The sequence below is a fragment of the Arvicola amphibius genome, chromosome 1, assembly GCF_903992535.2.
Source record: "Arvicola amphibius chromosome 1, mArvAmp1.2, whole genome shotgun sequence".
In the NCBI taxonomy this organism is placed as follows: Eukaryota; Metazoa; Chordata; class Mammalia; order Rodentia; family Cricetidae; genus Arvicola; species Arvicola amphibius.
This window is the reverse complement of record NC_052047.1, coordinates 72594837-72621744: the sequence shown is the minus strand read 5'-3', so window position 1 is coordinate 72621744 and position 26908 is coordinate 72594837. Positions and strand designations below refer to the sequence as shown.

General features: G+C 48.0%; 1 protein-coding gene across 3 annotated transcripts in view; it reads left to right on the top strand.

The window, feature by feature from the left end:
* The window catches only part of Tns3 (tensin 3), a 230020-nt gene that overhangs the window by 46798 nt on the left and 156314 nt on the right, over window positions 1–26908 (top strand). For all 3 annotated transcript variants that reach the window (XM_038325227.1, XM_038325254.1, XM_038325246.1), the window contains exon 3: window positions 12281–12318. The gene's annotated coding sequence lies outside the window, so the exon portion shown is untranslated. The remainder of the gene's footprint in view (window positions 1–12280; window positions 12319–26908) is intronic.

Below are 26908 nucleotides of genomic sequence, written 5' to 3'. Positions count from 1 at the left end.
CAAACATGTGGGGACTACCTATGTAGTCTTGTTTGTACATATGAATGGTTGCAGATATGAAATGCACATGTACATGATTTTTCTCATGGGTGTGGATGTGCCCATTCCTCTGACTGCATGTATTTGTGTGCACACATCTGTGTGCGTGTGTCTATACACAAAGAAGGTTCACCTGAGAGTATCACTGTTGCTCAGGGTGTTTGGTAGGATTGCGCTTCTCTGTTCTGCCATGCCTGTAATCTTTGGCAGAGCCTGATCTTTTTTCAAAGAGAAAAGTGGGGCTAGTGGTACTTGGAATGGAGGAGGTATTCGGCAGGTTCCTCCGTCATTCACTTCTTAAGAAAGATTTGGTAAGGTGTGTCATTCCCAGATAAACATTTCAGGTTTTCAGGTCCTGGGGATGCAATCAGGCATTCGTTCATAAGCGTGAAGGCCTTGTCGCCCAGATGGCACTAGCATTATGCAGCTTTCTCCCAAGTTCTGGCTTTCTGTAAACTGTGAGATGCCATGAGCACGGGTACCCCCCCCACCACACACACAACACTGGGACCCTCAGCTGTGCTCCCTCGGTGCTTTCTCCCTCATCAGTCAGCACTGTGGCCCCTCCTCACACTGCTTTGTCCTAGGACCAGAACTATGAGGAATAGATGTGCTGGCATTGCTCAGCCACCCAGATCGTGGTAGTTTCTTTTAAAAATAACAATCCAGGCCAGGCAGTGGTGTTGCACACCTTTCATCCCAGCACTTTTGGGAGGCAGAGGCAGAGGTAGGCAGATTTCGGTGAGCTTGAGGCCAGCCTGGTCTACAGAGTGAGTTCTAGGACAGTCAGAACTGTTACACCGAAAAGCCCTGTTTCAGAAAACAAAACAAAACAAAAGCAAAAATAGCCATCCAAATAGACTGAGACATCATATTTATACACCCAAGTACAGCAATTCTGTTGTTATGCAGTTATTACTTTAATACCCTAGAATTACATTTCAGGAATCTTAGATCTGGTCTTTCTCATGACCTTTAAATTTTTTTAAAAGATTATTATTAAATTTGTTGCGGCAAGTACTACTTAGCAGGAGGATGTTTCATCCTGTCTCTTAAGTGCTGCCCTCTGAGGACAATGTAGTGTGCCAGGAGGGAATGCTATGATGCTGTGGGTTGCATGTATGAGCCCGGAACCCTTCAACAGTGCGTTCAGAAGCACCCTGTGAATTCCACAGGCAGGGGTGTCAGCTGGGTTGTCCTGGGAGGCATAGAGATGACTGCCGCACGCAGCGTGGTGGCTCAGAGACAGGCAGACCTGAGGTGCATTAGGGAGATGCAGTAGGTTCTGCATAGTATAGGCATGGGACGGGAGACATCACAATGCCAGAGGCAGTGGACTTTCAAAGGGTGCCAGGGCCCAAGGCCTTAGTCTGTTGGCTCAATAAAAGCAGCAAAGCCTGTCTGTGGGAGGTCCAGCTCGTCTCAGGAGAGGAATCCGGCATCGCTGTATTGCCAGGTCTGCATCTCCTGCCGGGGGCATGGATCTGTGATATTGTGACCAGATACTGTGACCAGAACAGCCTCCCTCCAATGCTCTGGTTCCCTGCTCTGCGCTTGTTGTAGCCTTCTTAGAGGTCACTGCTCACCCCACCAGACTGCAGAGCTGGCATCTTCCCTCTTAAGTCAGTGTCCCTGCATTGTCCGTTGTCTGTCCGGGCTGGGTTGCCTTTGAGACCCGCCTCCCTGCCCTTTGATAGCTCCCATCTCTGGCCTGTTTTGGGGAGTGGTCCTGGGAAACCATAAAGCTTCCATTAGGAAGACTGCATCCTTCCCTGAGTGGTCTTTGAGGCTGGGCCTCCCGTGTGCATCCACCTCTTGCTCAGACACCCGAGTGACCCTCTCACAGTGCTCAGTCATGGCTGTTGCTGTACTGCTTCCTGGTAGCTCCCATCATCCTTTGGGCTTCTGCACAAGCCCCAGTTCCTCAGAAGGTACCTTGCTGCTCTGATTCTCTCCTGATGTCTAGATGATCAGTGAGTAGCTGTAGAACATTGTTTGGTTTCTGTCCTAGCAGGAAGTCCAGAATACTGAAAGGCTGTCTTTGCATTGGGGACCTTGGTGCTGAGCGTGTCCCTGGCACAAAGCAGACGTGCTGCTCTTGGTGTGGCACTCACTTGTACCACATTGGGTGAGCAAGTTGATGCTTGTGTATGATTACACTTGTGTGATGGGTGTGGTTTGAGTATGGTTTGTCCTCTCTTTTGGTTTCTGGAGAGAGGGTTTCTCTGTAGCTTTGAAGCCTGTCCTGGAACTCACTCTGTAGAGCAGACTGGTCTTGAACTCACAGAGATCCGCCTGCCTCTTTCTCCCTAGTGCTGGGATTAAACACATGTGCCACCACCGCCTGGTGGTTTCTCCCCTCTTAATCTCCATTGTGGATGTGAAGAGAGTGGAAACACTCTGACTCTGGTATTGTTATCAGGGTTTACAGAGTTATTCCCATGGACCTCAATGATTAAGTACTGGTGCTTTCTGTAAGAGGGTGCGTGGTTATGCTTGCATGCCTCATACATACACGCACACATGTATGCGTCCTATGTCTCACCACATGTCCTTCTCTGTCTTGGAACGTTGCCATTACGATACCATTGCCAGATATGGCCCTTCCACCTTGGAGAAGACCGAGGTCAAAGTCAGTTTCGTTCAGTCTGTTGGTTTCATGACAAGCCACACAGAATAGGGTAAGTTAATCAGGAGGACCCCCAAGGCCCAGTGTCTAGTGGGTAGGTGTCAAGTGCAGGAAAGTATTAAGGTAGCCATGGTATGAGGAAAGGAATGTAAACTCTGGGGAGCGGGCCGTCTCCAGGAGCAGGCTTGTGAAGATGCCACTCTGATTGGCTCTTCTTCACCCTCTCCACTGCCCAGGCTGAGAGCACCTGCAATGCCGTTGAGTCTCACACATGCCTCATGTCACTCAGCAGGCACGCAGGGGCAGCAGGCTGCTGGAAAATCTATATCAGGTTGGCAGATGAATGCCTGGCTCCTCCAGCTGTTCTTTTCTTGCAAATCCACTGGAAGTAGGTAACTCTAAACACTTTGCCAAAGCAGTTAGAGGTGACTCCCTTGACAATCCTAGTCTGACCTCTTCCGTAGTTTCCTCTGTATGGTCTTCCTTAAAATGCCCCTGTGATGAACTGGCCTGGCTCAACAACCTCTGTCCCCATCAGACTTGCTCCAACACAAGACATGGTGGTATGATAGAATCTTCCAGAAGAACAAGGAGGGAGAAAAGGCACCTGAGAAACTTCTGTCTCTCTCATCTCTCTCATATTACTTATCTGGTACAAAGTGCATGTTTCTCTTTCTCTCTCTCTCTCTCTCTCTCTCTCTCTCTCTCTCTCTCTCTCTCTCTCTCTCTCTCTCTCTCTCTCTTTCTCTCTCTCTCTTATTTCGCCTCAGTTCTGGATTTTGACTGAAATGCTCCCTGCTTTCTGTAAAGAAATCCTGGGTTTCTTCCCACTGTTTTTTTTAAAAGTTTGGGTGGTTAGACTTTGCTGTTTCTGTAGGCCAGGGACTTCTGAGTCCTGCTGGACAATTTTGCAGGCAGATTTTGCTTGAAATTTTTTTTGCACAGCCTGGCTATTAAAATTGAAGCTTCTGCTCCCCAGCAGCTGTAATCTGGACATGTTTAAAATGGCAAGGTTGCTGATTTCCACGCTATTGCTCAGCCAGTGCTGCTCTCTGAGTGCTCAAGGCTGTTCGGGCCACCCTTGGGACAGCTAAAGAAGTCGTTTCTGAGTTCCCACAGAGGGTGTTGGAGAACATGAAAAGCAGACAGAGATTCACTCACAGGCTCATTTGTAACTTGGTAAATATCTGTAGAGTGTTGTATAAAAGACTCTTGACAACCTTGTCAGCCTGTAGCCTGGATTCCCAAGGCTCCTGGAGACACTTTGAAGAATAGCCCCTCCAAAACGACATATAGCAACGTCAGGCCTTTGGGAGCCAGAAGGCTATGATTCGAGCCATGGCGGTGGTAGCCTGGATTCTGACGCCTGACTTTGCAAACCCTTCTGTGACTAGGGAGTTGAGGTATGCTGTGTGGACTCTCCCATGGAGCACGGGGTGCAGGCAGGCACTGAATCCAGGAGCCAGGACAGGAAGGAAAGCCCTCGAGTGTCTCCTGGAGTGCTGAAGGCTCCAAGCCTGGCCCTGGAAGCTTCTGAGCATTCCACCTTGCAATCAATTAAATGCAATTTAAGTGGCTATTACCTGAAGTGTCTGCTGTGTTTCTATGTCTTGAACAGGCTCGCTTTTCAAATCCTTTGTGTAAAAATTAGATGACTTTTTTTTTCTTTCTTTATTTCTCATTATGTTAGGAATGCTGCCTCTTTAAGATAGTATACCAGGCAGAAACATTTGCCACTTTCTAATGGCTATGACTTCTAAACAAATTGACATTTCTTACTTTTTCTGCCTTACATATTGCAAATTCTCATGCCGCTGCTCCCCCCTTCTGTTGGTGGTATTTATAGCATGCAAACGTTGTAAAGGTTTCAGGCTTACCCACCTTTTTATTTATATTGCCTGTTTGAGTGCCTACCCCTGCTCTCTGTCACAAAGATATTCTACTATGGCTAATGCTTATTTCTACCTCTCCTGTTTCCCGGTTGCCACATCTGGAATTCATGCAGTTAGTGCTGTTGGATTTTTTGTGGACTAAGCAGTTTACCTGGTTTTTTTTTTTTTTGCCCCGCCTCCCTTGGTACAACTTGTGATGTTTCTCCTGTGTCAGCTTCTTAGGGATGGATGAGCTCCTCATCTTTGCTTTGTATTATACAAAGAGCTTTCTTTGTATCTTCTAGCCTTGGCTTCTGGAAAGTACTTTTTTTCTTTTATTGGGGTGGGGGGAGAATTTTGAGACAGGGTTTCTCTTTGTAGCTCTGGCTATCCTTGAACTCATTCTGTAGATCAGGCTGGCCTTGAACTCAACAGAGATCTGCCTGCCTCTGTCTCCTGAGCACTGAGATTGAAGGTGTGTGCCACCACCGCCCAGTGGAAAAAGTATTATCACATATCAAATCTTTACCAGCATGTTTTCTAAATAACTACTTATATTTTACTTGTAGATCTATTTATCATCTTCCCTTCCTCCCTCCCTCCCTCCCTCCCTCCCTCCCTCCCTCCCTCCCTCCCTCCTTCCTTCCCTCCCTCCCTCCCTTTCTCTCTCTTTTCTTCCCTCCCTCCCTCTCTTTATATATATGTATTTTTTTCTAGGTAATTTTTCTTTTCAAAACGGAGAGGTCACTGCTATCACAGGTCTCTTGTCGCATTACCGAAAGAGAGGTGGTGGCAGCAGGTGATGATTGGGTCCTCATTGAGGGGAACTGGGACAGTTGCTCTTCACTTTGGTACAGTTTCTGACAGATGTTTGTATTATTAGCTTAGTGACGGTGGAACCCAGTACTGCACCAGACATAGAAGAGCCTTTGCTTCTGGTCTTACCATATATTTAAGTCAGGCTCACATGAGATATGTGCTAGCCTGGAACCCACTTTGTAAGAACAAGGTGGCCCCAAATGTGTAATTCTCCTGCCTCATCTCCCGAGTGCTAAGATTATGAGCTTGGGCCACCATGTCTTGCACTTTTATTTATTATTTGTAAAGCAGATCCGAGAATGTGACTGTGCCTTTCTCTGTGGTTGCTCTGGGAGCATTTGGGACAAGGTTTGTCAAGCAAGTGGTGTTGTGGCTGCTAGACCTATAGGACCTAGTCATGATGGAGGACTCTCATTGGTTAATAAAGAAACTGCCTTGGCTTTTTGATAGGGCAGGATTTAGATAGGTGGAGTAGACAGAACAGAATGCTGGGAAGAAGGGAAGTTAGTCAGATGCCATGCCTCTCCTCTCTGAGACAGACGCCATGGAGCCAGCTGCCAGGTCAGACATGCTGAATCTTTCCCAGTAAGCCACCACCTCGTGGTGCTACACAGATTATTAGAAATGGGTTAATCAAGATGTGAAAGTTAGCCAGTAAGAGGCTAGAGATAATGGGCCAGGCAGTGTTTAAATGAATACAATTTGTGTGTTGTTATTTCAGGGCATAAGCTAGCCAGGTGGCCAGGAGCTGGGCATCAGGAACGCAGCCCGCAGCTCCTTCTACATAGTCAGACAGTGGTGTGGGGTTTCTTCTGGGCCAGGAGGTGCAGGGGCTGTTGACCCGGAGCACAGCAGTTAGTGTGCCTGGGCACCTGCTGTGCAGACTGACTTCAGTAGCTTTCTCTGTATAGATCTAGCTCCATTCTCGGAGTGGATAGCCACCCAAGAACTTTTCCCTTCTTGTGTGTCTTGTAAGATAGTGAGGGACTTTATAGAATTCAGTGGGTTGGGTTCATTTGCTTATCCCTCAGTCAGAAGTGGATCTCTCCCCTGTTCTAAAAGAGACAGCCAAGAAGGATGAATGGAATTACCATCTATCCTAGGGTTGTCATTGCTCGTGTAAGTCAAAATGCCTTCACTGTCACCCTGCTTCCGGTCACTCAGAAGACCAAGTAGATATGATCCATATCTACTTTCATTTAACATGATAGAAATGGAAACAGATGGTACGAAAAATAAACTGTTTAAAAGAAACAATAACATACCTATTATATGGTAATTCATATATATTTACTGAAAAACGACTTCCTCAAAAATGTCATTCGCAAGAAGAAGTGAGACATTGTTCTGTTTTTTTTCTTTAGTGGGTAGGCGGGACTCCCCTGCTTCCTTCTGTATTCGTTCTGCGCATTCTGTGTAGGAGCTGCAAGCTCACGCGGCCCTGTGTCGATACCCCGACGCGGCCTGCTGTCAGCCTCTCAGGGTGCTCTGGTGCTCAGAGAATTGTTTTATAGAGATTGGTCTCTCAGTGTGGAGTCTGAAATGGAATCAGTCGTTTTTTTCAGCTGTTTGTGTATGGTCTTGTGTTTGAGGGGATCTTTGACATAGCAAGTATCACGATGCCCTGGTCATTTGGTAGTTCCGGTCAATTGACTTAGATTTCGTAGTCTTGAGGCATCTTTTAAAAAATCATCACGCATGCACGCACGCATGCACGCACCCACCCCAAACCAACCAACCTTTCTATTTGTTGGTAGTGTTGCTGGTGCTTTTATCGGAAGGGTCTTGCATGGTCAAGCTCCTGGTTTTGGATGTTCGCCTTTCGCAAGGAGAATCTCCACTTGAAATCTGAAGTTTCGCCTTTGGTGTGACAGGCTCACTTGGATTCACTTCAAGAATCTGGCAAGCAGCCCCTTCATATTCTGCATGCCAAGATCCCTTCAAATAAAAATGGTGTTCCTGAGTTAAGTCACTAGTTAGCTGACAGCTCACAGCTGCATCAGTGCTGTTGCTGGATGGTCCTGTTCGCACATGGTCCCGCTCCAGGTTGTCCCATTCCCGGATGCTGAGATACTCATTGCAGGCTCTCCCCTCCCCCGCTCTCACAGAATAGTGAAGAGGTGTCTACTGAGATTTTACATCAGGATATCCTGAGAAATAATTATTTATTTACATACACAGTTGTTTTGTCTGCATGTCTGTCTGCACACCAGAAGAGGGGATCGGATCCCATGGGACTGCAGTTACAGAAGCTGTGAGCTGCCGTGTGTGCTGGGGATTGAACTCAAGCTCCCTGGAAGAGCAGCCGGTGCTCTTAGCCGTTGAGCCATCTCTCCAGCCTTCATCAGGATATTCCTGAAGGCAGCTTTTTAACTCGAGTAGCTGCTGGTACTGAATGGAGTGGATCTTGTTTCCCAAATTCTTGCGGAGTCCTCAGCACTTTACCCACTGTGTTACACAAGAGAAAGGAGGAAGAGATGTCTGAACATATGTTAGGCTCATCAGCCCATTGGGAAGTCAGAGGGACCCAGAGGTCTATAGACCCCCTCTGACAATCGCTGGCTTCAACCAGGCAGGATCTATCTGTCTGTCTAAGGATGACCTTTCTCTGACTCACACAAGGATGGAGTGAGGGGAAGCTAGACTAAATATGGCTCCGTAGGCAAGGAGGAAGTGGGAGACATTCAGAGGGCAGCGGACACTGGCCAGCACAGGGGCACGAGGCTTCCCGAGAGTCTCAGAACAAGCGTGTGAAAGCTCTCAGAGCATGCTGTCTTTCTGAGAAACACTGCATGGGTGTGGGAGTGGCAGAGGGGTCCGAGCCAGCTGGGAAATAGGGTTCTGTGTGGAATCAGTGGATGGATAAGAAGGCACACGGCCGTTTCATATGGAGCGCTCAGGGGACCATGAGTTCAAGGTGCTTATGGGGACTCTGAAGAGTGAAAGGACACCTTTGAGCCCCATGAGCCTGGTGTTGAGGGGAAAGGTCATGGGCCGGGAGGAGGAAGCCAGTCTGTTAAATGGCATCTGTGAGACTCTGAGCAGCTGACTGTGGCATTGATACATGTCCTGCCCTCTTTCACTTGAGGAAGTTGAAGGGACTCTGTCCTTCAGTTTCGGGATATACTGGGTGATTTCAGCAGAAAGAAGTTGGTTTGGATGCTGAGGGGGCAGAAGCGGATGAGTAATAGCACTGTTTTTTTTTTTTTTAATTTTTAAATTTATCTTTACTTTTTATCTCTGGATGAGAAAAATATATAGGTTTATCTAAGACTCTAAAAACCAAAATGTTCCAAAATCTAAAATTTAGATGCAAAAAGTATCTCAGATTTTGGAGCAGTTTCAAACTTTGGGCTTTTGGAATAAAATTGTTAGCCAACAATATCTACGCAAATGTCCCCAAATCTGAAAACTCTTAATTCCAAGGATTTAGGATATGGGCACTCAGCCTCCAGTTGTCTTTAGGATGGACAGAACTCTTGCCCATGGATGATTGTGAAGAAGTCCTGGAGAAATTGTAGTGTACATATTTATACAATATAACCTTATACCTCCTCGATTTTAATCCACCACTAATGGCTTGAGAGGCAGAATCACAGCCTGAGGGAATACCATTAGAAAGGCTAGAAGTCAAGGATTTATGAGTGGTGGATTTTCTTTTGGCCAGATGTGGTAACTTAAATACCAAAAATCTCAGCGCTTGAGAGGCTGAGGCGGTAGTTTTGCCATAAGTTTGAGGCTAACCTTAGCTACAAAGTGAGGCTCTGTCCCAAGAACAACCACAACCATAGATTTTTTTCCCCTTTCTTTCCTTCCTTCTTTTTAGAAATTTTAATTAGGTGATAAATGAAAGATTTAGTTAGTTTTATTTCATATGTATTAGTGTTTTCCTGTATGTTTATCTGTGCACCATATGTGTGTCTCATGCCCAATGAGGTCAGAAGAGGATGCCAGAAATCCTAGAACCAAAGTTAGAAACAACTATTCGCTCCCATGTGGGTGCCGGGAATTGAACCTGGGTCCTCTGGAAGAACACCAGTATTCTTAACCACTGAGCCATTTCTGCAGCTCCATCCATTTATTCTTAGTAGTTTATGACCATTTATTTAGTAGGCAGCTGCTAACTGTACTCTCTGCTAAAGTTCAGAGAGTAATTGGAGTGCATTAAATACATTCTTGAAATTGTTAGAGAACAAGTATAGTAGTAATTTAAAAAAAACGCAGTATTTAAATCAAAACGTGATGGGCAGATGGGTGGGATTGACTGAGGGAACCCTTGCCTTTGGGAGCCTGCGTGCCTGTTGGTGGTGAGCTCTAGTGATTTGGGGGGGGTCCCATTTGCTGGCACCTTCCCCACTTGGGGGACCAAAGGCTGCTAGGTACAAGATCCTTGCTGTGTGTCAGCCTGCTTGCGGTGGGCTTCTACCAGCGTGGCTGCAGCAGGTCATGATTGGTTCACAGTTGATGTATGAATGAGTCGTCAGGATTCATCCAGACTCTGACCTGCCCTCAGTAAAAGAAGCAAAGACTAATGGCTTCTTGCTGGGATCTGATGAGTTTTTAGGAATGCCTGTGTGTTCCATGCTGTAGACACTGAAGTGTGAGTTGCCCTTGTGTGGTCCACTCGTGTTGCCCTGGGTAGAATCGGATGCTACACAACAGCCCGCTTTGAGCGATGGACTTTAAGATGATCTGACACCACAAGCCTTAGGGTCAGAGGCACCAAGGTAGCTGGGTGGGTCCTACAGGCAAGCATAGGATAGTCAGAACCAACACTGGAACCAGACTGAGGTGGGCAGGGGTATGTGGGGAGCTGTCATTGTGGGCCCACTGAAGATCTTGAGCTGGTGCTGAGGTGGCTGAGCTTTCCCTGTGGGCGATCTGACATTGGCTCTTTTTCTGGGATGGTTGTAAGGCAGCAAGCATGTGACAGCCCTGAACGAGGGACAGTGATGTCTAAATTTCACTGGGCTGTGAACATGCTCTCAATGCCCTGGGACAACTGTTAGCATCTGCTCTTTTCCACTGCGTCTTGGTTTGGGAATGTAAGACTTAGTGGACCAAGCCATCCACACGAGGCTTCTTCTCAGAGACTGTCCATCACTGAAGGCCTGGTCGAGGTTGGTGTCTGCTGTCACTGAGCCATCACGCTCACAGAGTTGGCAGCCGGACTGGCCAAGTGCTGCGTGCTGGCTGGTGGCTTCAGTTTCTTTCCAAATTGGCAGCTCTGCAGGGTTGCTGAAGTGGCCCCATAAAGTGGCAGGAATCACACAGCATCTCCTCCGCTGCCTTGCTCTAACATGCAGACAGCGGTGATTCGTTGTGCATGAGGCTGGAATTATTAAGGTCATCTCAGAGGCTGCCTGTCATGTGATTGGCCCAGTCATCAGCCGCTCCCGGGCTGTGCTGCCTCTCCTACCTTAGTACTTTCTGCCTGCCTTCCTCTGCCTGGGCGCGCTTCTGTCTGGGTTTTGAAACTCTCGTGGTTGTCCTGTTGTTATCCAGTGGAAATCTTTCTTGATTTCGAAATCCCTGATCACAATCCTGTGTTGTGCTGATTAGAAGATGAAGAATCAATATTTGTGGTATGTATTCTAACAGATCTCAAAAAGCTTGGGCAGACGATTGAAAAATCTAGATTACACACAGATAAAGACCTAAATAGGTTGTTAACTCCTGGGGTACACAAATGCCTAGGCCCTGGGCAAGTTTTTCTGTTTCAGCCTTAGTTAACCCTCTGTGAACCTTTAAGTATTGTCTAGAAAGCAGGATGGAAGGTTTCCTGAGCTCCTAGGCTAACAGCTCCAAGCTGAGATTTGGTCCTCTGTCTCTCTGACCTCTGAGGCCTTGCTGTCTGGGCTCTGCCCATTTCTGCTTGGGGCATTACCCTGCAGTGTGAGAGCAGGGGCCCATGAAGGATTCCATTTGACATCGATAGTTCTGTGAGGGGGCACAGGGGTCCCAAGAGATCCTAGGATTTGCCTTGGGCAGCCCTCCTGGAGAGGTAGAACACAGACAGAAGGTCTCAGGCAGGTGCCCCGGGGAAGGCATCTAGGCCCCTGTGATGCCCCCGGGAGTGGTTGTGGGGGGGCTGAGATGCAGTGGCTTCATTTCCCACCGTCCTCTTCCTGCCCTCTCTCCCATGTCTGGCCTTGTCACTGCACCATGCTGCTGCTGCTGCCTTTTATTCCTTGAGGCCCCGCTGCGGGCTGCCTCTGGGCCCGAGGGGAGGGCCTGTGAAATCCACATTGGTTCCAGCACCCCATCTGCATTGTTGGGGCCTCCCGTGACACAGGACCCGCTCTGCTCACATAATGGCCCCTGTTGAAGGACTCCTCTGTCGGAATTTAGACATGAATTTATTTTGACAGTGCCCGCTAAGGTCTCCCGGAAGTGAAAACCTGCGAGACCAAATGACCTCAAGATCAAATGACCTCGTGACTTTTTCCCTCTTGGGAGGGCTCTGATCAAATAAATGCCTGGGGCTTTGTTCCTTCCCTTCTTCTTTCTCCTCTTCTTTCCCTAGGGATAAATTATAACTTCTGTGTGTGCGCAGAGGACTTCTGCTCCCCGGGTTCTACTTGCCTTCTTCAGCTTGACTGGATGAAACCTTTTCAAAAACCTGTCTTCTTAGGACCCCACTCCTGATAAATTTCTGCCTCGACTGACTGAACTTTCGCTCTCTTTCTTCTTTTTCCTGCTCTGGGAACTGGAGCCAAGTCCTGGTGCGTGCCGAGCCCATGCTGTAACGCGGTTCTTAGGTGTCACCTTGGTCTCAGTTCGCCTTCTCGGTGTACAGCCGCCTCTTGTCGGGGAGAGACCTCCTTCCCCAGCCTGCCTGCTACACTTTCTCAAGGAGGGAGACCTGGCAAGCATCACCTAAGATTGCCTGACTAACAGACATTCTTTCTCTTTCTTCCAGCCTGCAAGTATTCCTGCCACAAGAAATGTGAAGCCCAGGTAAGCGTTCCGTGGCTTTCCTGTGGGACTTCCTGGTGGAGCTGGTCTGCACTGACTGGGCGGAGGGGGAGGGCAGCGCAGCGAGGGAAAGGAACTGGGACCAACTGGGACCGGCTGGAAAGAGGCCGGCCGGCAGATACTGCTGAGTGCGGCATATAACTTTCATCTCAAGAGCAAACCGAAAGAACTTTGAAATCCATGTTTTTAATTATAGAAAATAATTCCGAAGAATTTGATTTCAGATAAGGCCTCAATCATCCTTTTCAAAATGGCTATACCACCAGCTCCTTCCTGGCGATGAGTGATCCCGACTTTCTCTGTGTGTTGCCATCTATTCATGGGGTAGAGGTGCAGAGAAAGAGTCAGGGTGCGTGTCTAGCATGCCTAGAGGAGCATGCTGGCTAACTTTGAGGGTAGTAAGCTGTTCACTGTGGTTGGTGAAAACCTGGGCAACCTGGAGTAGGGATCTTTAGGCCTAGTGTCTGTGTCCCCAGAGTGCTTGAGAGCCAGGTGGTCCCCTGGTTGCTGTGGCCTAGCTTCCTTGCCAATGATGAGCAGAGAAGTGAGGGGCCTAGAGAGGAAGGTGCCGAGGATGTAGCTATGGTTCTTCCCCTTTTCTGTGCCTACGGCTCTGGATTTCCTCGCTTTGAGGCTGCTCTTCAGTGTGACTCCAGCCTTTCAAAACCTTGCTGATGTCAAACTGTCAGGGGTTCTGGCAAGCTGTCCGTCCCTCTGGCTGTAGGACGAGAGAGATGGGCTCTGCTGATGTTGTTCATGCTGTTCCCAGGTCTCCATCCTGTCTTCAGTCTCTGAACTAGAGGCTGTGGTGGAAAATTTAAGGATAGGGCTGGAGAAATGGCTCAGTGGTTAAGAGCATCGTCTGCTCTTCCAGAGGTCCTGAGTTCAATTCCCAGCAACCACATGGTGGCTCACAACCATCTGTAATGAGGTCCGGTGCCCTCTTCTGGCCTGCAGGCATACATACAGACAGAATATTGTATACATAATAAATAAATTTATTTAAAAAAAAAAAAAGAAAGAAAATTTAAGGATACCATGAACTACATGACTTCACATACATGTTTTCTATGTGAGGACCAGGAAGGGCAGAGTTTCTACACACACACACACACACACACACACACACACACACACACACACAAATATTTATGTGTACACATCCCATGTCTTAGGGATTTTTGCTGTGAAGAGACACCGTGACCATGGCAATTCTTATAAAGAAAACATTTAATTGGGGCTAGTTTGCAGTTCAGAGGTCTAGTTCATTATTATCATGGCAATGCGTGGCAGCATGCAGGCAGACGTGGTAGAGGGGTAGATGAGAGCAGGGCTCCAAAGGCAACAGGAAATGCACTGTCTTTGAGTTTAGCAGACCTCAAAGCCCAACCCTAGTGACACACCTCTTTCAATAAGCCACACCTACTCAAACAAGACCACACCTCCTATTAGTGCCACTCCCTATGGGTTAAGCATTCAAACACACGAGTCAGTGGGGTTCATACCTATTCAAAACACCATACCCCACATGAGTACACTCATTTTGTTCATATGTACATGCGTGTGTACTCACAGTCATCCATGTGCCCTGTGCACACATAGGCACGCATATTCACATACACACAAGTACCCCCACAGAGTTGCAAAATGAATGGTCTTAGCCGTAGGGCTCTTTCCAGAGATAAATGACTTGTCTTTTAAGTCTTCTATGGGCATAGTTAGAACGCGCAGAGAGCAGAGAGGGTTGCTCAGTGCTGCTGCTAGATGCCTTAGATAGCTTAGGACCAGCACCCTCTACCCTCTTCAGCTTCTGCCTCTCTTTCTTTCTTTCTTTTTTTTTTTTTTTTTTTTTGGTTTTTCAAGACAGGGTTTCTCTGCAGCTTTTTCAGAGCCTGTCCTGGACCTAGCTCTTGTAGACCAGGCTGGCCTCGAACTCACAGAGATCCGCCTGCCTCTGCCTTCCGAGTGCTGGGATTAAAGGCGTGCGCCACCACCGCCCGGCCCTGCCTCTCTTTCTTGAGGTCACTCAGAAGCTTTCCCAAGCCCAGTGGGGTAGCACGGAGCAGCTCTGCCTGCCCTTCTCCCTCAGCTCTATGTTGGAGAGGGTCCTCTTCCACCTGGTCACACGCCCTGGCGTGGGACTGATTTCCGACCCTGGTTTATCTTAGCCTCACTTCTGTGTGCCACCCACCTTTGGTCAAAGGAACCATGCCGCAATGGCATCTGGAATGAGGGATGCAGTGCTGAGTGGGGCCAGTCAGTTTCGGGAGAGGCTCCCTTCCCATGCAGGGGCTTCAGTGTGCCTTTCCGGTGGTGTGTCTCTTTATGGTGGCCCTTGTCCTCAGGGCACATGTCTTGTCACTGGTGGGAGTGTGATCAAAGGGCTGAGTGCTTGTCTTGCCACCCACTCCATCTCCTGGCTCTAGTCCTAGGCTAGTCACCTCTGACCTGAGCTGCAGCAGTGAGCCTGCATCTTTCTCTCCATTTCTGACTACTTCAAAGCATCATCCAGAAGTCTTAAGTATAACTGATATGGCATTGCTAAGCCCAGAAGTTGGCAGTCTGCTGAGAGATGAGTAGGCTTTCCTGCTATCAGAGCCCGCCAGAGGGAAATGTAGCCACATTCTTTTAAAAAAAGTTTTTAATATGGCTTTGAGTAGCATGAGAGAATGCCACCAGTAGTAACAAAGCACCTTCTCATTCCACACACAGAGTTGTGGTGTCAGGGAATTGAGAACCATAAATTCCCAGCAGCCCAGCAGAGCTTAGTGGCTGGGAAGCATTTCTTTCAGGAACTGGAGTGTGGTTTGTCCCACGTTACATCTGTTAGTTCGGGGTCCTTGCTTGTATGTCTTAGATCTCACTCCTTGGCTTTGGGCCTTTACTGCTCTGTGTATATGGATCACTGTGCAGCCTCCCTGAATGCGGCTTTGGAAAATCGGAAAGCTTGGTGAAGGTTTAGACTTGGCTCCCATGTTAGACGTCGTCTGTCTTGTACTGACAGGGTGACGTGTGCCCCATGGACCCTCCTCAGTGGTTCCTGAGGGTGAGAGCTAGGAAGGGTCCCTGCAGCGTATGTTCCGCGTGTGATGGAGTTCAGTGTCATGACCGCTGTTCTGTTCGGTTAACGCCACAGTCTTAGGTATCTGTTGTGCCAGTGGTTGCTCCATTAGTACTGAGGATGTGGAGGGAAGGTTCTATAAAGAAGACTGAGTCACAGTAGGGAGACGAGACATGGTGAGGAAACATAGAAGCCCCAGTGTGGTAGATGAGGTTTCTATCTTCCTGTGCATGTCCCTTATTCAAGGTCATGTGGGTGAACGGAGGAAGAGACCTGGCCTTTGATCTCCTTGTGGCTTTTGGCCTGAAACTAGGCCAGTCTACCTGCTGTGTTTCTAGTGTGGTCCTAGTGTCTCTAGGGGGTGGAGCCTCTGGGAGGTTATTGGGTATTGTTGGGTGGGACCTTATGATTAGTGGGCTTAGTGCCCCTTTCACAGAGACACCTGAAAGTTTTCTTCCCTTTCCATCAAATAGAGACTGCAGGAAGGCATGATGGGGATCCAGAAAGCAGATCCCTACCTAGCACTAAGCCTGTTTGTACTTCGATGTTGGAGTGAGTGTCCAGCCTTTTGAACCGTGAGCCATAAATTCCTGTCATTGAAGCCACTAAGTTTAAAGTGGGCTTTTGTTTATTTGCTTGTTTCTAAGATGGCTTGGATAAACTGAGGTAGGTCTGTCTGAGCCTCAGTTTCCCCCTGTGTGGAACAGACAGACAGTACTGCTTAAATTACACACAGCAATGGCTTTCTCTTAGACACGGTGTACAATAACACTGTGTGTGACCCTAGGGAAGTCAAGGAGACGATGAGAAATCTCTTTGAGAGTTTGGCATCTCAGGGTCCTGCTCCCCGGGTGCTCAGCTGATTCATTTCAGCCCCTGAGCCGTTTGGGCCTCGTGACTTGGTTTTTCCCTGCCCTCAGTTGACTCACTGACGTGAGGGGAAAGGAAAGGAGAAGTGCAGAAGTTTTAGGAAAGCAGATGTTGTGAAGAGAAAAGAAGAAGAGGACCTGGGGATGGTCCCCGAGAAGTGAACAAGAACAGATCATGTCTTTGCAGCCTGTGGCAGCCACGGACATTGGCTATTTTGATGTCTGCCCATGTCTTGAGTCACACTTTAGGATCAGGGATCAGCAGAGATTCCCCCATGAAGACTGAACACAAGTTAGCTGAGCTGGAGCACACCTGGGACAGCACTGAGCAGCCATGGGGTCCTGGCAGTCAGCCCTTGCTTTAGTTCACGAAGGACCAGTCCCTAGTGCCAAGGCTCCATCGAGCCCTCAGCCTCTAGGCCGTCCTCAGTCTTGCCTGCCTGGCTTCATTCTGTCTCTGACCCATCAAAGATGTCCAGTCCTCTACAGAGGCTATGGCAGGACTAGCGTGTGTCCCTCCATCCTGTTGCTCCTCAGCGTCATACGCAGGACTGGGCTGCCACAGATAGGTATGACTATGTGGAGCAGGTGATGTTCTGAGGTATAAAAGGAAGCCATGTGAGTTCTTGCTTTGTGGCATGTTAAGCCCTCAGCTGTGGATGTCCCTGCTCTGTCTCATTGTCTTGTATCTGGACTTAACCCCCTCAGGCTCCAGAGCACCAGACAGGGTCCAGGTGATTCCCCCCTGGGGCAGGGTGGCTACACTGTGAACATTCAGGAAAGAATGAACTGGCGGTGCTTGCTCGGGCATTAGCATTGAAGATAAGGGTGTCCACCTAATAATCCCCTACCCTAAGGAGTAGAAGGGATGGACCCAGATATTTTCCTAGGAAAATGAGCCAATTTCACTTAGTAAAAAATAAAAACAAAAACAAAACAAAAAACAAACAAAAAATCAAGCAAAACATTTTTCATTAAAACAACAAAAATCAAAGCCCCGACCCGTTAGGAGCTGAGCTCTTGCGCTGTGTGTGTGTTTGCCCGTTTCCTGATACACTTTCTGAGGTTCAGTGTCAGTATCTGAAGCTGGGATGGATACACTTTCTGAGGTTCAGTGCCTGTATCTGAAGCTGGGATGGATACACTTTCTGAGGTTCAGTGTCAGTATCTGAAGCTGGGATGGATACACTTTCTGAAGTTCAGTGTCAGTATCTGAAGCTGGGATGGATACACTTTCTGAGGTTCAGTGCCTGTATCTGAAGCTGGGATGGATACACTTTGTGAGGTTCAGTGTCAGTATCTGAAGCTGGGATGGATACACTTTCTGAGGTTCAGTGCCTGTATCTCAAGCTGGGATGGGCAGTTATAACAGTTATAGCAGAGTGTTGTAGAGTGACGTGAGGCACGTAATGTCTTTCATGAAACTGGCTTGTGGTGTATGCTCAGGAAGAATGTAAGTCAGTCGGTGCTCCCCAAAAGTAACAAAGAAGAGCTGAACCTTCAGGCATGGCCATTTCCTTGCCACCTGACACTGAGGGCTTCTGTTCTTGAAGGTGGCAGCTTCGGAACCAGGTGATGGCACTTCCCTGAGAGATGGTCGGCCCATGCTGCCAGCTCAGCGTTTAGCCAGCCTTCTTCCACTTAGACTCCCCACCATTTGTCCCAGTCATGGAAGTAGTTGAATTTTAAGCCGGGCAAATCAATAAACAAACACTTCTGAGTTTTGCTCTAGCCAGATGCTGAACAGGGCCCAGGTACAGCATTGACTTCAGGACAATTCCAGAGGACCACTTGGGAGCCTGGGTCTGCCAAGGGACGCTTCTCTGCGTTGCTTCAGCATGTGTGCTCGGTGTTTTAGAGAGAGGGAAGCTGGTGTGTGTGGGACGGGGTGGGGGGAGTGGGGGGTAGGGGATATCCTGAGCAGGGGATGCAGGGTTTTGGGCTTGCTGGGCAAATGGTCTGCCACTGAGTTGCCAGCTTTACAGCCACCTTCTACAATTGTTTTTAGAAGCCATTGAAGTTATTCTTTGGGTGTTTATGCATTCATAGTGAAATTGAAAGGAAAGTGGGCAGAATTCTCTGTGGTTCTACACAACCTCTCCCACCTTAATCATCTCTGTTGCAGCCAGTGGTGTCCATCGAGGCGTTGTTACCATCCAGAGTCTAATCTTTAGTAGGACTCTTTCTTGGTGTTGTTTTCTGTTGCTTTTCTCATCGCGGTGACAAAGATACCTGACATTAGACAATTTAAAGGAGAAAGGATTTATTTTGGTTCCTGATTTTACAGGTTCAGCCCACTGTTCTTGGCTCTGTTGACTATGGGCCTCAGTGAGACAGGTCATGATGGTGGGGGAATGTGATGGAGACACCATCTAACTTCTGGTGGATAGGAAGTGGAGTACAAGGGACTGGGAACCAGGCATATGCTTCAGAAGTCTCCAATGCCCTGCTTCCTTCAGCTTGGCTTCATCCTCTGAAGCTTCCTCTACCTCTCCAAACTCAACCGTCAGCTCATGAGCCAAACACAGCATGTGGGCCTGTTGGAGATATTTCGTATTTAAGCCACGACTCATATTCTAAATGTAGAGTACAGAATGTGTATAATATGGAGTATCTACCCTGCCTTAAAAATCTCCTGGGCTCCCTTTCTCTCCTGGCTTCTGATAACCCCCAGTCTTTTCGTTGTCTCCATAATTTTGCCTTTTCCAGGGTATCACATCTTTAGAATCCTAGAGCAGGCAACCGTTCAGATTGGTTTCACTTCTCCACAGTACACATTTTATACGCTCTCTTGATGTTTTTCATGGTTTTACAGTCTAGTTTCTTTTAGCATCATTGGCTCTTCTAGTCTGGATGACAATGGTTCATTTGTCCATCCATATCTTGCTTGCTTCAAGTCATCACTGGTGTGAGAAAAGCCATAAGGATCTTTAAACTTTGCCCTTTGAAGGACACTTTCGTCTCCCCTAGGTGGGCCTTTTTCAGGGAGGCTATCCTCATTGGCTTTCTTTCACCCATTTTGTTGAGGAAACTCATTGAAGTGTTGAGAGCTGGAGGCTTTGTTCCTGAGAGGGAGGGCTCTTCTGAGACCCTGGACAAGGGGATGGTTTGCCCCTAGGGAAGCCTCATGTGTGCTCTGAGCTCACCTCAGAGTCAGCAATTGCCCTGTGTATAAAGATTTAGGTTTTTAAACTCAATATAATCTGAGCCCCAGGCAAGGCCATTGATTGTGAACTTCTGGAACTTCACTGGATGGGGACAGGGAGAAGAAACCAAGGTCATTTTGCTGTTTTTTGTTTTGTCTTATGGTTTCTTTTGTGACAGGGTCTGGTCTTACTTTTTAACTAAGGCTGGAATGAAACTCACTGTGTAGCCCAGACTGGCCTCAAATTCATGCCAGTCCCCCTATCTCTACTTCCTAAGCGCTGGGATTATAGGTGTGACTCCCCACACTGGCTAACCAAGGGCTTTGAAGCTGGCTATGATGGGTGGCCAGACTAGCAAGAACGACTATATTGTCTTGTGTAGTTAACAGTGTAAATGTCTTTGTGGTAACATGTTTGCTCTTCAACAAGGTTCTATATTTAAGTAGTGTTTGTAGAGGATTACTTTCCTTGCCCCAACAATGGGCCAAAAAGGAATTATGGCAGGCGTGTACTACATAATGATGCTCTGGTCAACAGTGGGCTGTGTGTCTGATGGTGGTCCGCGAGCTTGCGTCATCTGGTGATGCTGTAGCGATCCTGGTCGTGCAAACACATGGTGTGGTGTTTGCACAGCAACAGTCTTGCGTCACCGCATTTCTCAGAGCACATCCTGGTTGCGAAGTGACGCAGGGGTATGTGCTCTTTTGAGATACTACCTTTGCCTTAAACTAACACCGGGATTTTAAAAACTACCGTTTTGATTCATCAGAAGTCGTCAGTCTGCGTTGCGTTGTAACAGATAAAGTAGATCTAGGTAGATCTCTGGAGTGAATCTGTACCAATTTGCTCTTTAATCGGGTTGCTTGGCTGTAATCTGTTATTGGCTGTGGTTGCCTGTATGCAGGAAGCTGGACGTCTGGTAGAGACGGCATCAGGCCTTTGTGTCCTTCACTGGGTTTGGGTCAGGCCGTGTATCTTGAGGAATCTTAAGAGTCTTCGCAGTGAGAAACTACCTTCCTACAGACCCTGATGGGATCTCGAGAGGATCGGTTGATGTCAGCGAGGGCACACCATAGCTGCAGGTAGTTTTGTTTTGAGTTAGAACTAGTGAAGTTCCCTGGGAAACTGCTCCATCCCTGTTTCCCTCAATGGTGTCCTAAGGAAGAAAGCTCCCTGCTGACCCTTACAGCTTGACCATTTCAAGCAAGTATAATTGTTGGTTGAGATCCATTCTGGTCATAGGCCATGGATGGGGTGTTTGTGTGACAGTGACTGGGGAAGGGTACAAGGCAGTAGATGTCACCTGACCTCCTGTAGACAGGTTGTTGCTAGTAAGGAAGGACACTGGCAATTATTAAAACAGATGCCATCTTGTGTGTGTGTGTATGTGCACGTGTGCATGTGTGGGCACATGCATGTGTGTGTGATGAGAATAACAAGCACATGACCACTTGCCCTGGGACCCCACAGAACGTGGTAGGACATTGGGTCTTGGAGGTCTTGGTTCTAGAGTAGGGGGACAGAACTCAAGACAGCTGTGAACAGCTGTCCCTCAAATGTAGATACTTGGTGACTATGTTTTGCCCTCTGGTTATATCTTTCGCTACCTGAATTTAGTGATAGGTTGTTCCATTCATTAGTTCTGGCCTGGCCATTTTTTGTTTTTGTTGTTGAGAACAGAACTGTAAAGTGGAAATTCCCATGTATTGCTATATGAAGCAATCTCGAGACCTTTGAGGACCTTTATGAAAATTCTGGGTCTGAGTTCTAATTCTACCTGTGTTAGTCTGGTCTTCTTCCACGAAATTACGGCAAGAACACCTTCCCGAGAGCCTTGGGAAGAGGACTTCAGTCCCCTTGCTAGCCCAGGCCTGTGGCTTCTTTGGGAGCTCTCTCTTGTTCCTCTGAAACACCGTTTTTCAGCCTGTGGGTTGCAACCATCAGAAAACACATATTTCCCGTATTTCCGGTGGCCTTAGGAACTGATACAGGGCTCAGTAGTAAAATTGCAGTTATAAAGTAGCAACAAAAGTAATTTTATGGTTGGGGTCACTACAACATGAGGAACTGTATCAAAGGGTTGCAACATTAGGAAGGTTGAAAGAACCTGCTCTGGAGGTACTGTGGAGCCCTGCAGTGTCAGCAGCTGAAGGACTTTCCTGAGGCATGGTTAGGGACACTTCCAGGGAATGTGGGAGATGAGTAGCATCCTAAAAGCGTGCCTTTAGGTAGGAAAGGCACGTGTGCTTTCTCAGTTCTTGAGAATGCTGCTTGCTTGTCTCATTTAGGTCTCAGTCAGAGGTTGTTTCTAAAGACTGTCAAAGACCCTGATCTGGCTTCTGGCATCTCAAGACCTCTGTCAGACTGGCTATGGACTGCCCACCTCGCGTACTGCCATTTTCTCTCAGCCTCAGGATCCTGCATTGTTGTCTGCATGGTCAGCTCTGGTTTGTTTACAGGGAGGCTTTTGTGCTCCTGGTCCATTTGTTGTGCAGCCAGAGTGACTGCCTGGATTAGAGTCCTCGCCTGGGTGCATGCTAGGGCTTGCTGCAAGTTCCTGAAGAGCAGGCCTCTGTCCCCTTCTTTAAGAAGTGTGTATGTGTGTATATTCACGTCCTTGTCCATGGGCATTAAGTTTCAAACCAGGGACAAATGGCTGAGCTGCCTATTTGACAAAGCAGACCTGGACACCAGGTTTTCTCCACATCTCTCAGTCCCTACCTGTTACAGGGTGTGTCTTGAATACCCCACCCTCTATCCTGAACTTTCCAGCCCAGGGACTGGGCCGGCCTTCCCCACATTTTGGTTCCCTGCCCTTTTTTTGTACCTTTGGCATCCCAACTGCTGCACCTGGTTTCCTCTTCTCCCCTCTCACACGCCTCAAGGTCATTTGTCTACTCTGGACTTTCCCAGATGTGTCTGCCTCTGGCTATGCTTTTCCCTTTTATTTACAAATAAACTTTCTCCTCCACCACACACACACCTAGGAGCAGTCACGTCCTTTCCTTTCCTTTATTTAGTGTGTGTGTGTGTGTGTGTGTGTGTGTGTGTGTGTCCTTTCCTGCTATGCATATGAATGTCTCTACTCTTCCCATGGACTCGCCTGCATCCTTGTTTCCCAGGCCAACTCGCTTATGGGTGATACTGCTGTACGGTCTTTAGTATCTCTCACTTTTCTCTGGAGACCTGACTGGGCTTGCATGGTGAAGGTTTATATCTTCTGGGTGCAGAGGCTGAAGGGTGACACTGGCTGGCTTCCATGCCTCCTCCATATTCCTGTACTCATTACTAAATGAAAAAGGAAAGAAGGAGAAAGGAAAAGAAAGGAGAGGACTGCTCCTAGGGACGGTGGAGGAGAAAGTTTACTATAGATATATGGGAGAGGGTAACCAGAGTGGACATGTCTAGACTGAGCAGGGCCTTGTGGGAAGAGGGCAAGGAGGTAGTGGAACGAGGGGCAGCAGCCAATAGGGCAAAGGTAGCAAAGGTGTGGCTAACCAAAATGTCTGGATTCTATAGGGAAGAGCCTCTGGGGGAAGGGCGGCCCAGCCCCTGGGCAGGAGAAGTTTAGGGTAGGGGGCAGAGTATTGCCAGCCATACCCTGTAGCAGGTAGGAACTAAGGGATCTGCTTTGGTATGTTAAACAGGCACCTCAGCATTTGTCACAGGCTTTGAGACCTAACAATTATCAACTTGGGAAATTCTTGCTGTTATGCTTAGCTCTCTGCCTCCCATCCCTCCTGCTTTTCTGGTCTCAGGAACAGTGTCTTCTTCTTCTTCTTCTTCTTCTCCTCCTCCTCCTCCTCCTCCTCCAACTCCTCCTCCTCCTCTTATATTTATTTATTTATTTATTATGTGTACAACATTCTGTCTGTGTGTATGCCTGCAGGCCGGAAGAGGGCACATACTCCATTACAGATGGTTGTGAGCCACCATGTGGTTGCTGGGAACTGAACTCAGGACCTTTGGAGGAGCAGGCAATGCTCTTAACCGCTGAGCCATCTCTCCAGCCCAGGAACAGTGTCTTCTTGCTGACACCGGCTTTCCTCTATGGGAGTCCTATGTCTCTTGGGTTCCTGCTAGCCTTGCTTTCTCCTTGCTTGTTATGGCTGTCTCCTGTCTAAGCCCATGGCATCTGGAGTCCACTGACACCTCTTGTTCCTTTTCTCCCCAGACTCCACTCCTCCTCTTTACAGGTGAGAAGCCCTGCTGGTGGCTACTTCTCCCCTCACTTCCCTTCTCTTCTCGTTGGGGAGATTTTCCCTTCAGTCACAGGATGGCGAGCAGCATCCAGCTAGGAAGCCATCAGGATGCTCTCCTTACACATTAAAGATACTGTGGGGTTCATCAGTGTGCTCCCCAAGGAAACACGTGTCAGAGAAGTTCTGACCGTTTTGGGAACACTCCCCTGGTCCAGTTGCGGGGGAGAGGGCTTTGCTCCATCTCTGAGTAGAGGCTCTTCCCAGCATTGCCCTCCAGAGCGTAAGTTTAGCCTGGGAAAGACGTTCTGACCTTCTCCTCCCCTAGCAGGACTTTTTTCGGTCCTGTTTGGGCAGGACACTTTGGTGGTGTCTCTAAAGGCTTATCCTTGGATGGGGAAGGCTCCATTCCCGGAAGACTTCCAAATACTTCACTTTGCCTCTGGGTAGTTCCCACTTCCAGTGCTGCTCTGTGCTGTGGACCCTGTGCCTGTGGACAGCCAGCTTATTGGGTTATGACGGTGTGTTCTCAGGGCAGCTTTGTGGTGTCTATAGGGTGACCTTCCCTGAGATGGGGTGATTCTGCTTATGGTCCAGCTGCTGCAGTATTCTGTTCCAGCCACTTTTTAGGGTGAGGTTTACTAGAAGAATCCCCCCTCCCCACCCACCACCTCCTTTTCAAGCAGCAGCGTCCAAATGAGTGCACATTTTAGTCCTCAGAATTTTAACTTGCAAAATCAAGTTTCTTTGCCACTTGTGTAAAGCTATTAATTTTAGGCCAGGATTCAGGAAGTGGCCACCCCCATGTTCCCTTGAGCACAGAAATAGCCCCAGAGCTTCCTTCAGCCTCCCTCCCAGGGACAGATGACAGCTCATTTTTGTATATTTCCAGACTTTTGACTCACCTGAAAATTCCCCAACACTTTCTCAATGAAGCAATGTGTGGGTCAAGCATGCCAGGATGTGGGGAGGAGGATAGGAGGCTGACCCTCCTCCCCCACCCCCGTTTTAGCTCTCCTGTTACTGTAAACATCCCCCTGCTTGCAGGATCTTAGGAATGATAAATACTTGCGCGGGGCTATCTGGAAGGCTGGGAGAGCCCCATGAGTGGAATGTAGATGGTTGGGTAAAATCTGAAATTCCAGTCTTATTGTAAATTCCCTTCTTTTGCATTTAAAAAGCGCTGGAGGTAGTTCACTAGTCTGTTGGTGGCCTGACCTTGAAGGTGTTTCAATGAATGGGGTCAGGATAAGGGAGGTGAAGGGCATCTTGTTTACTGTTGATTTTGCAGTGCTGAGCTGGAACACAGAGCCCCCACTGCTAGGCCAGCATTGTGCTCCATTTCCAGTCCCTTTGTGGAGACCTTTAAAGGGGAAATCTTGGGCCCGAAGTACTGGTCAGGTGGCACAGAGGTGGGTCTCGTGGGTTGTTCTTTATGGTGTAATATGCCCGGGAACGGAGTGACAGCATCATCAAGGTTGTGGGTGTGTTGTTCGATGGCAGGGTAATGTCGCATGGTATGAATTTGTTGGTGTTTGCAGCATATGAAGATGTGAAATGAAAAGTTAGCCAGTTGGATATAAAAATTATAGTTAATTTTACTTTAATTTTAGAAAAAGATGTATTTTTTGTTATATGTATTTGTGTATGTCTGTGTATGGGTATGTACCTATAAGTTCAGGTGCCAACAGAAACCAGGACGCCAGGAGAGGGTGTAGGATCCCATGGACCTGCAGAGGCAGTAACTGGAACACGGGTGCTGAAACGGATCCTTTTTAAGAGCACTGTGTACTCTTGACTATTGAGCTGTTATTAGCTATTTACTGTTGTTTACGTATTTAATTTACATCACATTATTCTTAGACATTTTGTACAAAAATGTCTTAAAGTTTCCTTTAGCATCCTGCTTTAAGTTGAATTCCTGAAGGCACTACAGTTTCTTTCTAATTGTTGGGTACGCTGTGCTGAAATATGGTATTTGATCAATCATTGTGGCTGATGAGTGTGTGAATGAATGAATGAATTAATGAATGACAGAAGGCTGAGACCACAGACTCAAGAAGAGTTAGAGATGTGATAGGTTGAAGGATCTCTCTGTCTCTAAGATGCTGACTGCAAGGGGGCACCCCCATGGCCTTTCTCAGTGTTTTACTAGAGACTGGATGGCCCAGTGTGTCCTTTTGTGGCCTGTCTGTTCACAGGTAGCTTTGGCTACCTTTCAGAATGGCAGCTGGTTGCGTCCATGGATGGGCTGGGGGTAGAAGCCACAGTTGCAGTCCTTAAGACCGAGCTCTGCCATATTTCAGCTCGGGTTTATTGGCACACACCAGCACTTAGGGGGTCGAGGCAGGACAATTGCTGTGAATTTGACCCTCGCTTGGGCTTCAGTGTGAGTTTAACCCTTCCACTTTCCCAAGAGAAGAAGGAAGACCAGGAGGAGGGAGAAGAGAAGGAGGAAGAAAAGTGTTTTTAAATTGCCTGATTTCATTGGTCATGACAGGTCACAGGACAAACCAGGAAGACATCCGATTCAAAAGAAAGGGCTAGATGGGGCCTCTTAAAAAGCAAAAGAGCCCCGATTTATTCGTTTTTAGTTTATGTGTGTGTGTTTGCTTGCATGTGCGTATCGGGTTCGTGCAGTGCCTGAGGAAGCCAGAAGAAGATATCCCTGGAATTGGAGTTATAGGTAGGTGCTGTGGAACAGAATCCTGGTCCTCTCCAGGAGCAGCCATTGATCTTAACTGTTGAGCCAGCTGAGCCATTTCTCCATCTACGTTGACTCTACCTCTTGATGGGGGAATGACTGACTCTGCAGAGACCCCGTGTAGGGCCATTATCTCCGAAACAAACGGACACAAAGTGTGGGACATGATGGGAATAGCACAGGGTTCTTTGGCTCAACACAAGCTAATGAGGCAATCATTTCCTCCTCCCTCCCTCACCTCCCTCCCGCCCCCCTCCCTCCTCCCTCCCTCCCTCCCTCCCTCCCTCCCTCCCTCCTCGCTCCCTCCCTCCCTCCCTCCCTCCTCCCTCCCTCCTCCCTTCTTTTCTTTCTTTTTTTTTCTTCTTTCTTTCTTTCTTTCTTTCTTTCTTTCCTTTCTTCTTTTTCTTTCCTTTGTAGGACTGGCTCTCACTACATAGCCTTGGTCATGCTAGCAATTGCTAAGTAGCTCAGGCTAGCCTTGAATTGACAGAGCTCTTCTTGCCTCTGCCTCCCAGTGGCTGGGATTAAAGGCATGCAGCACCTTGGCAGTCTTCCTGTTTAACAAAAATGTGAGTTACCAGTGCCAGGGTTCA